The sequence below is a fragment of the Aedes aegypti genome, chromosome 1 (genome assembly GCF_002204515.2).
Source record: "Aedes aegypti strain LVP_AGWG chromosome 1, AaegL5.0 Primary Assembly, whole genome shotgun sequence".
NCBI classification, from domain to species: Eukaryota; Metazoa; Arthropoda; class Insecta; order Diptera; family Culicidae; genus Aedes; species Aedes aegypti.
Window position 1 is genome coordinate 67,469,401 of NC_035107.1, and position 15,648 is coordinate 67,485,048.

General features: G+C 36.5%; 1 protein-coding gene across 6 annotated transcripts in view; it reads right to left on the reverse strand.

Annotated features, from left to right (window-relative positions):
* Nucleotides 1-15,130, reverse strand: part of LOC110674569 — a 53,223-nt gene extending 38,093 nt beyond the window's left edge. For 2 of the 6 annotated variants that reach the window (XM_021838698.1, XM_021838699.1), the window contains exon 1: nucleotides 14,056-14,235. The gene's annotated coding sequence lies outside the window, so the exon portion shown is untranslated. Of the gene's footprint in view, nucleotides 1-13,944; nucleotides 13,964-14,027; nucleotides 14,236-15,111 lie in introns of those variants that run through there. The other 4 variants (XM_021838708.1, XM_021838702.1, XM_021838705.1 and 1 more) reach the window with 4 other exon arrangements.
* Between the last annotated feature and the right edge of the window lie 518 nt (nucleotides 15,131-15,648).

Below are 15,648 nucleotides of genomic sequence, written 5' to 3' on the forward strand. Positions count from 1 at the left end.
TTTATGTCTGAGAAAATTTTTAACAAATATTTGGCAGCTTTAGAGGCAAATACAATTTTAGATATGATTATTACATAAATTCCACGGAAAACTTGGGTAATATTTTCACAAAATGCCGTGTAGGATTCTCACCGTATCCGTAGCAGAATTTCGCAGAATTCTAGCCATCTCTGCATCCAGGGCATTAGCCTGCGAAAGATTTTCAAACATTCTTCGAGGAATTTCTTACAAAATTCTGAGCGGGTTCAAGGTTCTTCTAGAACAGGCCTGCCAAACGTACGACTCGTGGGTGACCCACGAAGAATACCAACTTAAAGTTGCAAATTACCAAGACGTGTGTTATTTTAACTTTTTAATCAATTTTAGGATAATGTTTGACATTAATGAATGTCTACACTGCTTTTTTTCTAAATTTACCTGAGGCGGCTGTCTCTCCACACCATCGGATAAGGAGAGATCGAGACAAAGAACAAATTTTGGATGAATACTAGATTGTAAACCACACCGTTGCCAAGAAAATAATACACAAACAGACGTCATTTTGCGCTCCTAATTTGTTTTGAATCATAAAACATTGGTCTAGTAACCTTCGATATTGGTCATATCAACATACGGAGAGAAAATTGAGAACGAAAAAATCAACAGAAACACATCGAGATATGGAGATATCGAGATAAGGAGGTTATCGAGATATGAAGAGTGAAAATGTATGCAGACTGAAGGGACTTATGAAATCATCGACATAGGGAGAGATATCGAGATGTAGAGCATCGAGATGTGGAGAGTCGACTGTTTTATCATAGATTTGAAAACAATAATCCTAATTAAAATACGCGAATATCTAAAAAGTTTGATTTGAAATGCATAATAATAAAAGATTGATTGTTCTTTTATTGAAGATTACACAATACATTTCTTCCTCAAAACATGCTTTATAAAGAATTTTGATCGAGTTTGCACAAAAGTTGTTGCGAAAAAGCCAAACTGGTCAAACACAATCCCATTGAATAAAACAGAACAATGGACAGGATTTAAAAAAAAAAATCACAAATTCTTAGGAACGAATCGTGGGTATGATTCACAAGGTACTTGGAAAGAGTTCTCACAATGTTGGGATCAACTTTCACAGAATTTTTAGCAGGATTTCTCAGAATTTTCACCAGAATTACTATTTAATTAGGGACACTATTCTCACAAGGACTGGGATGGTTACAGAATCCAATGCGTAATTTTGACAGAATGTTTCTAAGTATTCTTTGAAATTCCAGGCAACATTCTCACACTTTCCCTGTGAGAATTTTTCTATGGGGGAATTTTAGGCAAAATAGAATTCCGCACTGGGTTATTTCTTTAACATGGTGATTTCTAGTTTTCTAACTGTAATTTTCTTTAAAAAAAACACTGTTATTTTTTCCTTTACCTGAAAATGGTAAAACCGCCAGGGTATCGTTGCTGCGAATTAAATTACAATTCTTACGTTCTTGGTGAAGTGTAACTTATCAAGAACCATATAAAATAAATCATTCTTTGTGATTTCTCAGCGTTATCGATCATTCAAACCATTAGACTTTCAAATGATGGGTGGAGACTTTGATTTTACAAAATGAATAATTTGCCTCCGGGCATTTTGATTCAACTTCCGGACTTCTCATGGAAATTAGAATATGACATGTTAAACCCACAAATTAAATCGCCCAACCACTAGAGAGACGTTTAAGGCAGTTGCCACAACTGCACGGGTAGAAATCAGAATCCAAAAACAAGATTATGGCTCATGATAGCATGATTCCAGCGTGTTTTCGTCTTATGAAAATACACCATGATTTGGACTCATGATATCCAGATTGCCGTAACGCAACACACGCGTTAGGTTTTTGTAGCTGATTGCTCGGAATCATGATTCAAATGCCAAAAATGCTGAGTCGCGCATCAGCTTATGATCGACAAAATAAAAAAAAGTTAAAAATAGCATACATTGAGATTCGAGCCAAGAACCATCCGATTGTAAGCCACGTACTCTACCACTCAACCGCTTCATCATCTTGAATAACGTGTGATCGATACGAATGAGATGAAGCAACGCACGCCGCTTAATATTTTCACACTGGATGTTACGCTTATAAGGAATCATGATTATGACTCCAGGAACCATGATTTGTGATCCTGATATTATGACCTACCCAATTTATGAATTTCATGATTTGTAAATCATGGTGTGGGGATCAGATTTTTATCCGTGTGGGTTGTGCAATAAAAATTTTCATAGAAATCCATGGAAGATGCTAATTAAAACCAGCAATGTAAGTAGGAATTTGAACAGCAAATATTGAACATTTCTTGTGAATGTTCCTTATACAAAGTAGAGTATAGATTGGACTCAGAAAAAATGCAAAAAATTATTTTGGGTGTAACTTTTTATCGCGTGGGAGAATATAAATGGAATTTTGGGTAATACTAGTTTAGAGTGTTATGTTTATGTGTGCAAAATCGCGATCTGTCAAGTAGTTTTCAAGATTGCATTCGAAACAAGAAGAGCAACGCCAGCAAATCTTGGGCGCGGTGGTCGATAATCCTGGTCTGTCGCACATATGGATCGGCAAAAGGTTTGGATCCACCATTCCACCGTGCAGCGGGCAGGGTTAGGGGTTTTAAAGGTTTTAAAGGTCGAGAAGGCGCCAAACCGGACTGACAAGCAAAACACGGTGGCCAAATTGCGTGCGCGGAAGCTGTATCGTGAGAGGCTGGTCAAGCCAGACTGTCTCGTCATGGACAATACATCAAGGCGGACACCAAACAAATTTCCGGCTTCGAGTTTTTTGTCGGTACGTCCCGCATAGAGATTACGGAAAAGTTCCGGAAGAGAAAGATGGACAAATTCGCAAAGAAGAACCTGTTGTGGCAGGCGATCTGCGAGTGCGGACGGTACAGCAAGCCATTCGTCACAACCAGCACCATAAACGGGCAGATTTATCGAGAGGAATGCTTGCAGAAGCGTTTACTTAAGTCACTTGATTCGTGTCGAGTATTGTCACCTCGCTATAGGAGACCGACAACTCTCACCTCACCCCTCTCGTAGAATAAGCTCAAGTAAGTACTCATGGCTACAAACATGAGTTGGAAAGCGCCGGTCGGTATTCTGACGAGATTTAATTCATCTATTTAGATTCGAAGATAACATAAATTCGATTAAAACAACGAAACGAATCCAATAACAATAAAAATAATATGTGGAAATGTGATTTTCAAACTATGCTCAGTGGCCGTTATGTCAAATGGCCATCATTCTAAATGACTATTATACCAAATGGTGTTATGCCAAGCGGAATAGAGCCCTTTGTTTGGTTACTCGCGAGTAAATGTTCGCGAACTTTTTACTATTTCTTTTTGAATGTTCTCCCGAGCAGGCGGATGCGAGCTTACTGGGTGGTTTTACAGAATGATTACACAGCGTAACAAAAATGACATATTTGCGTGTCTCAAGGATCAAATTAAGTGTCTCTAGTAGACTTGGGGTTGCTGAATCTGATGCCGTTCTCAAAAATGTTCCAAAACGTCACAATTTTTAACTACAGGTCACTAAAGTTGCATAAAACAATTTTTATTGATGTTTACATAAAAATTAAACAATGATTTATCAAAAAAAAAAATTGGGATCTAATCCACCAAGCATGCAAAATAGGACTTTAACTTTCATTTCAGATATAATTTGGTTGAAATTGCACGATAAAATTCAGATTAAATCGATTTTTTCAACATGCTTGCAGTCTTCATACAAAATTCTTCGTTTCTCTTATATGGCAAAATACAATACTTTTCTAAACCAACAAAAAACAACTTTTGAGCATCGGAAATATTATGATCTTTATTTATAAGTATTGTTATACACATGAAGTTTGAGTTATGGTGCAAATTAGGCAAATAAATTGCCATACAAGCTGGCAAACTTGCATGCAAGTTGACTGAAATAATCAAATTTAGCATTTTCAACAGCCAATATCTCAAAAACTAGACGTGCTATGATATTTCTGAAAATGACAATGGATTCAGCAATCCTTAATTAAGTTAATAGTGGTATTTTGGTGCTTGAGACAAAACCGTGTTCCGCAGTGTTATTTATTCATTTTATACCCCTTCTAGCACGTATTCAACCGAATCGCACCTTCCGGATTTTTACTAGCGCTGCCTTTCCTGTACGTTTAAGCTAAGTAATGCGCTGTAAAGATCATCAGTTGTGTCTCTGACGTTAGGTTAAACGTACTCATAGTTTTTGTTTTTGCGTTGTACAAGGTTACTTGAAGCATAACGATTCTTTTCGAAAGCCTTTCCATCTGCAATAATTTTCCATCGAAATTCTTAAAAATTGTCGTGGAAATACAAGTAACAAGTAATTAATTATAAATTACTGGTAAGATTTCTTTGAGAAGACAATAAAAATATTTCTAATACATTTTAGGGATGAATTGTCTAATAAACTTGAGGCAATCTTGACGATGTTTCAAATGAATTGATGATAAAATTTATGTTAATATGACCAAAGATGCATTGACTGGATTTGATAAGCAAATCAATTAATTAAATGTTAGTGAAATGTTTGTTTTCAATTAAATAAAAGTGACCGTCACTGAACTATTTATGTTTATTCATTTCAAGGTTTCTAATACATTTAACAAATATTTGAACAGAAATTTTCAGTTTATCTTCTTCTTCTTGGCATTAATGTCCTCACTGGGACAGAGCCTGCTTCTCAGCTTAGTGTACTTATGAGCACTTCCACAGTTATTAACTGAGAGCTTTCTTTGCCAAAGTTGCCATTTTCGTATTCGTATATCGAGTGGCAGGTACGATTATACTCTATGCCCAGGGAAATCAAGAAAATTTCCATTACGAAAAGATCTTGGACGGACCGGGAATCGAACCCATACACCTTCAGCATGGCTTTGCTTTGCAGCCGTGGACTCTAATCACTCGGCTAAGGAAGGCCCCAATGCAATTTACTAGCCACATTTTGTTCTCTCAATTTTTGAAGAATTTTTAAGCAGTCCCTTCAATAAGCAAGATTTTTTTTTAAATACGTTTGTCTTGAATCATATAATAATTTTAAAATGTTTGTCACGGTAGCTCAAATCTCTTATAGAAAAGAATTGGAAGTTTTTTCTTCCAGACGATATACCCAAAATAATAACATACCCAAAAAGATCAAAAGACGATTTCTAAGAAAATTTTGCTTTGATATCTTTCAGAAGCTTAAATTAAATAGAAAATCATTTCAGTAATCAATCAACCCTTTCCTAAAATGTTATGAAGAGTTCTGCGTGGGTTTTAGAGGAATCGTTTCAAATGAGCAATCCTTATAACACTTTTAAAAATTTAAACGGTTATTACCCAAGTAACCACAAGCATCTCAAGTAACCACGAAGCTATATATATGCATACTTTATGTTTGCTCCATAGTGTGCTATCAGATTTTGTTTTAAAGTGACATAACCTTTAAGAGCTTTATAAAGCAAAATTAAAGTGGGAAAGGGCCCCACAACAACCAAATTAATGCAATACTTGGTAAAGCAGTTTTAATGCACAAGCCCTATTAAAGCATTTATGTTTGTATATTTAGGGTTCATGATGTATATTAGCTTAAAATAATGTATGTTTAGGGCTTGCGTTAAAAATAAACAAAACAATGAATCCATTGACTACCTTTCAATGGTTTTCTTTACCAGCCTAATGATTTATTTTTTTGTTGGAATCAGGATTCGAACCCACAACTAGGATGATGGTGTGCTGGATGCCTGGCACGTTGGTGTCCTGTGCTAAAGCTGCTGATGTAATAAGGTAGGATAAAAGTTTCTTATAAACAAAGTCACTGTGTGTGTTAACATTACTATTCGCCCAGTTATTGCGAATAGAAATAATTCTCTTCGGCGATTGATTTTCCTTCCTCACCAAATAAAACATCAAAAGAAAGAATTTTATCACCATTCTTTCTCGTAGAGGAAATAACAGAACTTAACTCACAAAACAAAGTCCTAGCGCATTAAAAATATTTCAGGGGAGAGAAATTGATCGACATTTCTTCTCGCTCCTTATGAGTAAAAGAGTCTCATAGATAAAATACAACAATTTTGATTGAATACATACAGTGCTGTTCTGAATAATAGCAGCGCATGTCGATTTTCATACAAAATGCTCAACTTTGACATGCTGTAGTTTTGTTCCCTTTCAAGCAATCGAGCTGAAATTTTCTCCAGAGAACTACAAATATGATCAATTTTGTAACTACAAAATTGCAGTTTTTTCTGAGTCCCTGCCGAAAAGTGAGACACTAGGTGAAATTTTTTGAAAAAATAGCAGTTTTTCATTTTAAAATTTTTCTTCTACAAATATTTTAAACATTTTCGGTTTAGGTGTAGGTTTGATAAGTAGGAGGAGATTGTTCCAATGCTAAGTGATATACAATTTAAAACTATAATGTCAAGCCGAAATTCAAATTTTTAAAACTGCTATTTTTTCGAACAATTTCACCTAGTATCTCACTTTCCGGCAGGGGCTTAGAAAATTTTGAAATTTTGTGTTTACAAAATTGGGCATATTTGTAGTTCTGTGGAGAAAATTTCAACTCGATTGCTTGAAAGGGAACAAAACTGCAGCATGTCAAAGTTGGGCATTTTGTATGAAAATCGACTATTATTCAGAACAGCACTGTATATACATAGATCATGAAATGGGGGTTCGAGATAAAAGAAAGTCGTTTCATTATTCTTCCATATCCCACAAAACGTAATGAGCGACTGCGAACGTGCTCGATCTTCTTACTTATTTATTACAGATTCGAGTGCGTTTAATGAGGTTATGTAATCTTGTATGACAGCATAACTGTATATTCACTCTAAACGCTTAGCATAATGCTATATTAAAATAATGCTACAAAGCATTTACAATGTTAATCAAATGCATCATTGCTTGACAGTTATTGAATAAATGCATGATAACATTATTAATGCAAAAAGTGTTGACTTTCGACCTAATTAATGCAATGATATAATGCTTGTGGTTACTTGGGATTGGGAAATCGTTTAAGTTATTCTTTTAACATATTATATTTATGTCAAAAAATTATCTAAAACTGTGATTTACGAGGCACTTTTACAAAATATGTATATGCAGAATATTTACCAAGTACGACACACATCTTGGCGCCCCCTGAAGGCTGGCGCCCTACGCAGGCCAGGTTGGCAGGCCAACCGCACGCTACGGCACTGGGTATAATGGCTATTATTGTCTACTCTAAGTCATTGTCTGATCAGATACATTAACATGGATTAAAATCTGAGAAAATTGAGAATATCTCTCATGTATCGCTCTCTGTAACAGTCATGATCCGCCACTCAACATGAGAGTCTGTTTATCGTCTACTGCTACAGCTCTTTTTATATCGGGATGATAACAGTGCATGATAAAACCCATCTGTATCAACTTTAAACCGAGGAACTACTATTTCTATTGACGAATAAAAAGTGGGTCATGTTTCTGAAAATTTGGAAATTGAATTAGCTTATTCTGGCTTGCTGTCGGCTAAATTATGAAAATATTTAAAGATTCAAAAAAAACATTTTACCTACATTTTCATGACAATTAAAGTCTGGCAAACGCCAATATTCAAAATTTAATGTCACTCTTATTCGTCAGTAGTATGTTCGGGGATTGTTTATCATGCCAGAATCGAGAAAATGAGTTTTATCATCGCTCTCTCTTTGGGCCTCTCCTGCACTACTGTTATTTGTCAAGCTTGTTACAATTTGCGAAATGCACATTAATATACATTCTGCTCGTAAGGTTTACAAGTTGTGCTGAACGATCTACTACTATAAGACTTTAGCTCGCAGAATCGTAATTACAGAATCGATTCAATGGGCACTTAAGAACAGGGTGTCCTACTATCCGGGAAATCCGGGAAAATCGTGAAAATCCGGGAATTACAAATGACCCGGAAAAATACGGGAAATACCCGGGAATTTGGAGAACAACCCAGGGAAATATGTATTTCAAACATAAACTTCCGGTTTATTTAAATTTCAAGTACTAAAGGGTAAAACTAGAATTTTTCCCAGGGGGTGCACCACCGTCTGTAATTCGTACTTCGTATTATTATTATTTTTCGGTGAGGTGATAGAGAGATAGTTAAGGTTCTTGGCGAGATGCTTGTTAGTTTTCCATTTGAAATCATTGCAAATTTATATGAGATCTTTGCTGGAATCCTAACGGAAATCGAACCGACAATTGACCAGTATTGAAAAATTCTTTCTGAGAGATTACTGAACTGGTTATTAATAGATTGCTGATAAGATTTTCAGTGAATTCTAGAAAATGTCCTTATCTGATTTTGCTTGAAACACTCAGAAGTCTCGTAGTGGTCAGAAAGAAGCTAAACAAAAAAACATTACTTGGGAGATCTTCTGAAATCCTGGACAGATTGATTAAGAGTTCCGTTTGGCGGATTTCTGGGGTTGTGATTGATACTGATTCTTGATGAAGCCCTATCTGGATTACAAGTTTGACTAGTCCTTGATCTACAAAAAATGTTCTTATGAGCCCTCTGACGAGATTTTTTATAGATTTCTGCAGATTGACAGTGAATTCTTCCAATAATCTAAAATAAATTTCATGGCTAGTTCTTTGATGAATAAATAAATAACGAGGTGTTTTAGGTATTCTTGGTAAGATTTTTGTTAAGTTTTTGACAGGATTGATATATTGATTAAATCTTTTGAAGATTACTTGGAAGATGAAATCTTAGATTTATGTCAAAAGTTTTAGCCAGCTTCATAGGAGAACAATAACATGTATTTGGAAATAATGTTTCTTTTAAAAGATCTTTCCAACATGATATTCATCAGATCAACAATTTCTCCATGAACCAGGCATAAGCCATGTCTAACTCATAATGCTTAAAGCATTCTCAGAAGGTATAATAGGTTGGCTTTAGAACATTGCCCTTTTGTGGAAGTTTAGATACACAAAGCAGACATTTATTTATATTATTCCAAAATTTCTTTGAACTTCCTACGAATTCCAGGGGGTAACGGTCTTTTAGATATTTCTACAAATCAGCATTGTTTTTTTTTCATAAGGGGCTATCTGCTTTCATCGATTTCTCTTCACCGTTGCTCTCTTTGCGTTATTGCAGAAAACTGATTCTGTTTTCGTAGGATGAAGAATCACTATATCTTGCTTCATTAATAAGAAATATTGCAGATTTGTCAAATTTACCGAAGTTAATAGCGGAAGAGAAGATCGATGAAGAGAAATCGCTCATGTCAGTTAGGCTCTGTGTGAGTAACTGGGCAGAAATGTTTTAAATCTTCTTGTTCAAAATTCTTTCGAATTTTTTTTTATGTATTAAAAATAATTCATAAATAAGTTAGGTCAAGTCCTCGAAATTTGTCAATATCGTTCGAAAAAAATAAAATAAAAATATCAATACGCAGAAGCCTTTTGCAATTTGTTCTAAAGAATCGCATTGGAAAAGCATTGGACAGCCGGGAAAAATCCAGGAATTGGAAAACTGATTTTAAATGAACACCCTGTACGAATAATTTTGCTCTTTTGAAATCTCCAAGAGCAGATGGGATTTATGGGATTGGAAGCTAGGAAAACTAAAGCTTGAATAGCTGTTCATCAGCAACTTGATAAGCTTCAGATCTGAAACATGGTAAATTTCCCAATAGAAGCTTGAGAAGTTTCTCATCAGAAGCTGAGAAGCTTCTCATTAGAAGCTCAGACAGCTTCTTATCAGAGCTTAAACATTTGCTCATCAAGAGCTAGGAAAGCTTCTAATCAAAAACTTGGAAGACTTACCATCAGAAACTTGGGGAAACCAGAAGCTGAGAAAGGTGCTCATCAGAAACTGACAAAACTTCTCATCAGAAGCTGAAAAAGCTACTCATCAGTAGCTTGGTAACCCGACTAGAGGCTTGTAACACAAATATATTAAAATTTTATCAGAATATGATATGCATATCATATTATGATATAATTTTGTTAGGCTCCGTTATTCATAGAACATAATAAAACAGAAATATAACATAATGTTTTTTATTTCCCTATAAGATATTTTTTTGTTCATTTTTAACAACTTTATAACAAAATAAATAGATAGTTATGCATTTCAATAATTTACAATATTATCGTATATCGAATAGTATTATAATTTTGATACTTTGTATCAAACATTATAACTTGGTTTGATAGGAACAACCCCAGTGTTAAAACTAAAACCCCTGTGGTGTTTTTGTCGACTAAGCGAACGTCAAACATGATCTCAAGTGTCAAGGTTCATTTATGGATCCAATTTTAAAATTAATGTTTAAACATGATACAGCCGTTATTTGAGCGAGAAAAATTGCTGAAGTAGTTGAAATAACATGCTCTTTCGTGTTGTTGAATAAAAACAAGATTTTATCAAACATTTTAGGACCCAATTTTGTTATGTACCCTTAGCCGGGAAGCTTTTCATGAGAAGCATGAGAGGTACCAGCAGTAAGGAAGCTTCTCTCCAGACGCTTGGATAGCTTATCAACAGAAGCACACTTCTCATCGAAAGAATGAAAGGAGGACTTGCTTCTTATGGAATAGAGTAGAGTTTAAGACCAGTAAATGTAATCTCTTTTTGCAGATCCTGCCATATATTTTTTATCACAGGATCGTTAGCGCGTAGAAATTGCCACCTCCTCATGTTTTAATACGGATCAAGAGTTTAGAATCATCGTCTGTAATCACGGATTCGAATCTTATATCATATTTTGGTATTGCAATGACCCTCGCTTCAACAATGGAATTCGTTAAAGTTTCAAGAGCCAGTTTTGTTTGCAAGAAATGTTAACATCAAGATTACTATCGACATATGTTTCATATGTATTCCAGTCAGCTCGAAAATAATTGAAAGTGGAGCTGAAAAAATTGGGAATCGCTTCATGAGATATTCGAAATGTAACAGAAAAATGATCAAAATCAGCATGAGTAACGAGTTGGCTACAAAACGAACTAGAGCCGATTAAAAACAAATTAATTGCGGCAGGTTTTCTTGAAAAGGAATAACAAGTAGTGCTTTCAGGGTTTTGAATTGAGAAATATCTTAAAGAGCACTTATCAAATAAAATTCTCCTGTTGGAATTGCTTTGCGAATTATTCCATGAGCAATATTTTGTCTTAAAGTCACCAATGACAATTTTATTTTACTAATTGCGAGTTAATTTCCGCCAGTCAGTTTGAAGCAAATTAACTTGCTGCCCAGTGCATTGAAAAACCAAATAGGCAGCTATGACAGTATACTTACCAAGCAACAGAAACACCTAAAGTTTCAAAAACTTTGGTTTCAAATGACGAAAACATTTCATACTCCTATGAATGATGATTGCAACTCCCCCACATGCCCTATCAAGTCGATCATGACGATAAACAAAAAAGTTAGGATCTCTTTTGAGTTTAGATTCAGGATTCAAATACGTTTCAGTTAGAACTGTTATACACTGAAACAAGCGCTAAAGTAATGAGAACCACGAACAAGTTTTTAAATTTACTATTCCAATCACGATTGAGCTATCAAGAGTGCTTTTTATTTGCGTTTTGGCCTCTCGATCCAACCACATCGACAGCCGAGCGGTAAGCGTTCGCGCTTCACAATCGCTAGATCCTCGGTTCGATTCTGGCTTGCTGCAAGTTTTCAATCATGATATAGTAATTTTTACTATCGAAATGGTACCATGGTAAAATTGAATACACAAAATATTTGAAATAAATGCAAATTTAGTCTGCGCAAATCAAGTGGCGTTGTGCTTTCAATTTAACCCTCTAACATAGTATTTTCAACTGCAACGCTTTTCTCAGTGTATGCACGTTATTGTTGGGATTGTAGTGTCGCACCCGTAGGTAGAATATATGGGAATTGTCGGTTATAGTATTTAGAGGTATGCTTAGTGGAAATGTTTGTATTGTAGATACCTGGTTGAAATAAAAGGAACAGCAGTTGCTAGTTGAGTGATCAGTCAGTAACTGTCTGCAGAGAATGGACTAGTTTGTTTTCTTTGTGCTTAGAACAAGCTATCCTGGAATTGGAATTGTCTTTGTGTCTTTCCAATAGTTATTAGCTGTTAGTAAACTAACAGCCTATCTTCTTTACCATTCAAAGAACGAGCATTGCAATTCAAAATAGTTGACAAATTATTTGGATCCATTAGAGAAGCGTAATCCAATAACAATTTTATTAGTAAATTTCACACCAACTTGAACTGCTTCAGCCATCAATGATTTGATTCAATTGTCTAGTTAAAATATTAAAACCAAGGGGAGACATGGTACTAATAGTAGGTACATTTTCGGTTGATTTTGTGGATTTTCCATTGATGAAAAGACGGAATGGAAGTGACCTGTGGCGGCATAAGCATGGGTATTTCCATTTGATTTGAAACACATCGAAGGAAAAACTGAAATTACTTGAACAACAATGGCATAGGAATTTCCTTGGGCATTTCCATCCTAATTCAAAATATATAAAAAATTACCCGATGGAAGAAAATTAGCTTGTGAACGAGCATAAGTATAATTTACTTGATGGGTATGATTATTAAGCAAGCGATCGTTAACTAAAAAAATAGAATTGTTGGAGATTCTGCCGGGGGAATTCCGGCTACAAAAATATTGCCGTTCTTCTGCCTGCTACGAACCTCGACGAATCGTTTGCGGTATAGCCATTCTTAAAAGTTAGACTTATAGTTGCCCCCGCAATTTGCGCATACAAACTTCTTGGTATCTTTTTTCGCAGGACAGACGTCCTTAGCGCGAGAAGAACCTCCGTCAATCATGCATTTAGCATCCATGCGGCAATGTTCGATACCATGACTTCACTGTTGGCACTGACGGTACTGAGTGGAGTGAAAATATTCCCATGTCGCACGGACTTCAAACATAAGCCTAGCTTTTTGTGAAGCTTTAATATTATTGAGATCACTTTTATTAAAGTGATCTAAATATAATGGTGACTTATAGTCACTTGAGAGACCTTTCAAGACGACCTTGAACAAACGTTCAATTTTATCGTCATAAGTAAAAAAAATACTTCTTTTTTTTAAGATGTTTGAGAAAAAGTTCGCTATCTTTAAGAGTTTCCAGCAAAACACGACAGCCTTCTTTCTTTGTGATTTGGAAGGAAACCTTCCCCTAATGGAGATCTTCTTCTTCTTGGCATTAACGTCCCCACAGGGACAGAGCCTGCATCTCAGGTTAGTGTTCTTATGAGCACTTCCACAGTTATTAACTGAGAGCTTTCTATGCCAAAGTTGCCATTTTCGCATTCGTATATCGTGTGGCAGGTACGATGATACTCTATGCCCAGGGAAGTCAAGGAAATTTCCATTACGAAAAGATCCTGGACCGACCGGGAATTGAACCCAGACACCTTCAGCATGGCTTTGCTTTGTAGCCGCGGACTCTAACCACTCGGCTAAGGAAGGCCCCAATGGAGATCTCCTGCCTAAATCCTCCCAATTCGGAACAACTGACTATGGTTGGCGACACTCTTTGTTTCCTCACTTCAATCAAAGAGCCTGGGCTACAGGATGTTCAGATATACAGAAAATTTGACTGAAGCATTGAGATTATTGCTCTTTTCCATGCAACTATCAGCAGTATGCGTTTCACCCTTTTGCTACGTTGTGCAACAGTTTTAAAGCCATAACCAGCAGAAATAACTTGTATACGAACAGCACGAGAATTCGATACGCACTGTTTGAACCATTATGATTTGATTCTTTCTTCCAGAAATGAGTTTCCATAATAACTAGTTCAATTATATTCCTTAAAATGTACAACACTGGTCCGCCCCGTGAAAATTCAGTCCACTCTTCTTTTTGGGCTTTAGTGCGTGATAAAGCACTCAAATATGTGTTCAACCACTTCGTTCGTTTATCCTTGAATCTTCCTAACGCCAACTCATCTAATGACTCCTTGTTGCACCAGATCATAGTTCTCTGATTCACTTTCACTCTACCACCCAAAAGCACCCACTTTCTGTAGCTTTCAACACTATCGGGAACAGGCCGATGAGCCCCCTTCCTAGAGGCACCTATCCATTGTCGTGGCTTCCGATTAACTGACGTGCCGCGTAAAAGTTGACCAAGGAATCGAATTCCCGACCCGTTATTTTTCCTCGTACACTGAGGATGATAATAGCTAGCGAAAGACAGACTACATGGCCAAACCTCACCCATATTTCACCCGACTCCAATGTCTGCTCCACGTTCGATGATGTTCCTTATCGGAAACAACCTGCGTGAGCGATATTGCCTTATCGAGTGACATCGGTGAAAAGAAAAAAAAACACTCACTCAACAAGTACTTACTACACACGGCGCAGTGTTAAGGCACAGATTAACAGACGTAACGCTGCTGAAGTTTCCGATAATTTCAAATTTGATTTGTTTCGAACCTCACCACCAGAGGTGCGCGCATCGTTTTCCTTCGTGTCTGACGTTTGACACTAGCGCCATCTGCAGGTATTGTTATGCGAAACAGTACCTGACGATGCTGTGAACTGGTCATTCCAAGTTTTGCGTCTGTTTGTCTGTGAGTCTGAGAGGTTAGGCTGAAACGAACGCCATCGCCTTCCATTAGGCGAAACTCTTTATGCATCGAATGTCTGTTACAGACAAAAGTCGAGGAAACATCTGTCCCCACCAGAAAATGGATCAATTTCCGTTTGTCTCCGAAATGAAACAAAAGCCCCTTGCGCAGGCAAACAGATGTAACACTGATTGAATTTTCATCGATAACTTATTTAACGATCATTTCAATTTTACTAAGTTACAAACTTCACAACCTGGGGCGCGCGCATCGTTTTTCTTTTAATTTGACGTTTCACACTAGCGCTAACTGGTGGTCACCTTGCTCAAAACAGTATTGAATTTCAAAAAATGTTACGTCGCTTTGTCTGTTCCCCATCTGTGGAAGCTGCTGAAATGTATCGACAAAACCTATGACACCACATGATTTTGAACGATTTTCCGACGACTGTCGTTGAAAGGGTCAAAGTATCGATTTCCCATTATGTACCTAACAACTTACAGAAACGAACCCCATTGTTATCACCATCAGTGAAAAGAAAACACTGCAACCGTCGTTGACGCCTCCACCAGTTTCGTTGGCGATATCATTATTGGGTTGAGTAATACAGATAAATCTCGACATTGGTAAACATCACTTTTACGTCGCGATCATGGGCATAGTAAAATCACAGACAAACAGACGTTGCACAGACGAAATTTCCAAAAACCGCTCATTTGACGATCATTTCAAATTCTCTAAGTTCCGATCCTCACGACCAGAGGCGCGCGCATCGTTTTTCTTCGTGTTTGACGATTCTTACTAGCGCCTTCTGCAGATGATAATCGTTGTAACTGAGTGATAGATATCCGAGTTTTTATTTCTAAGTGTTACGTATGTTTGTCTATGGTAGTATGGACCACTCGAAGCGGCTTAAGGTTTATTAAATAAACGAAGCCTAGCAGCGTGATTGAGTCAAACGTTCCTATCTATCAATCTCAGATTAGAGTACACTTTAGAAACTAGCCGCGGCACTATCAGGGTTGTTTAATTTCATAA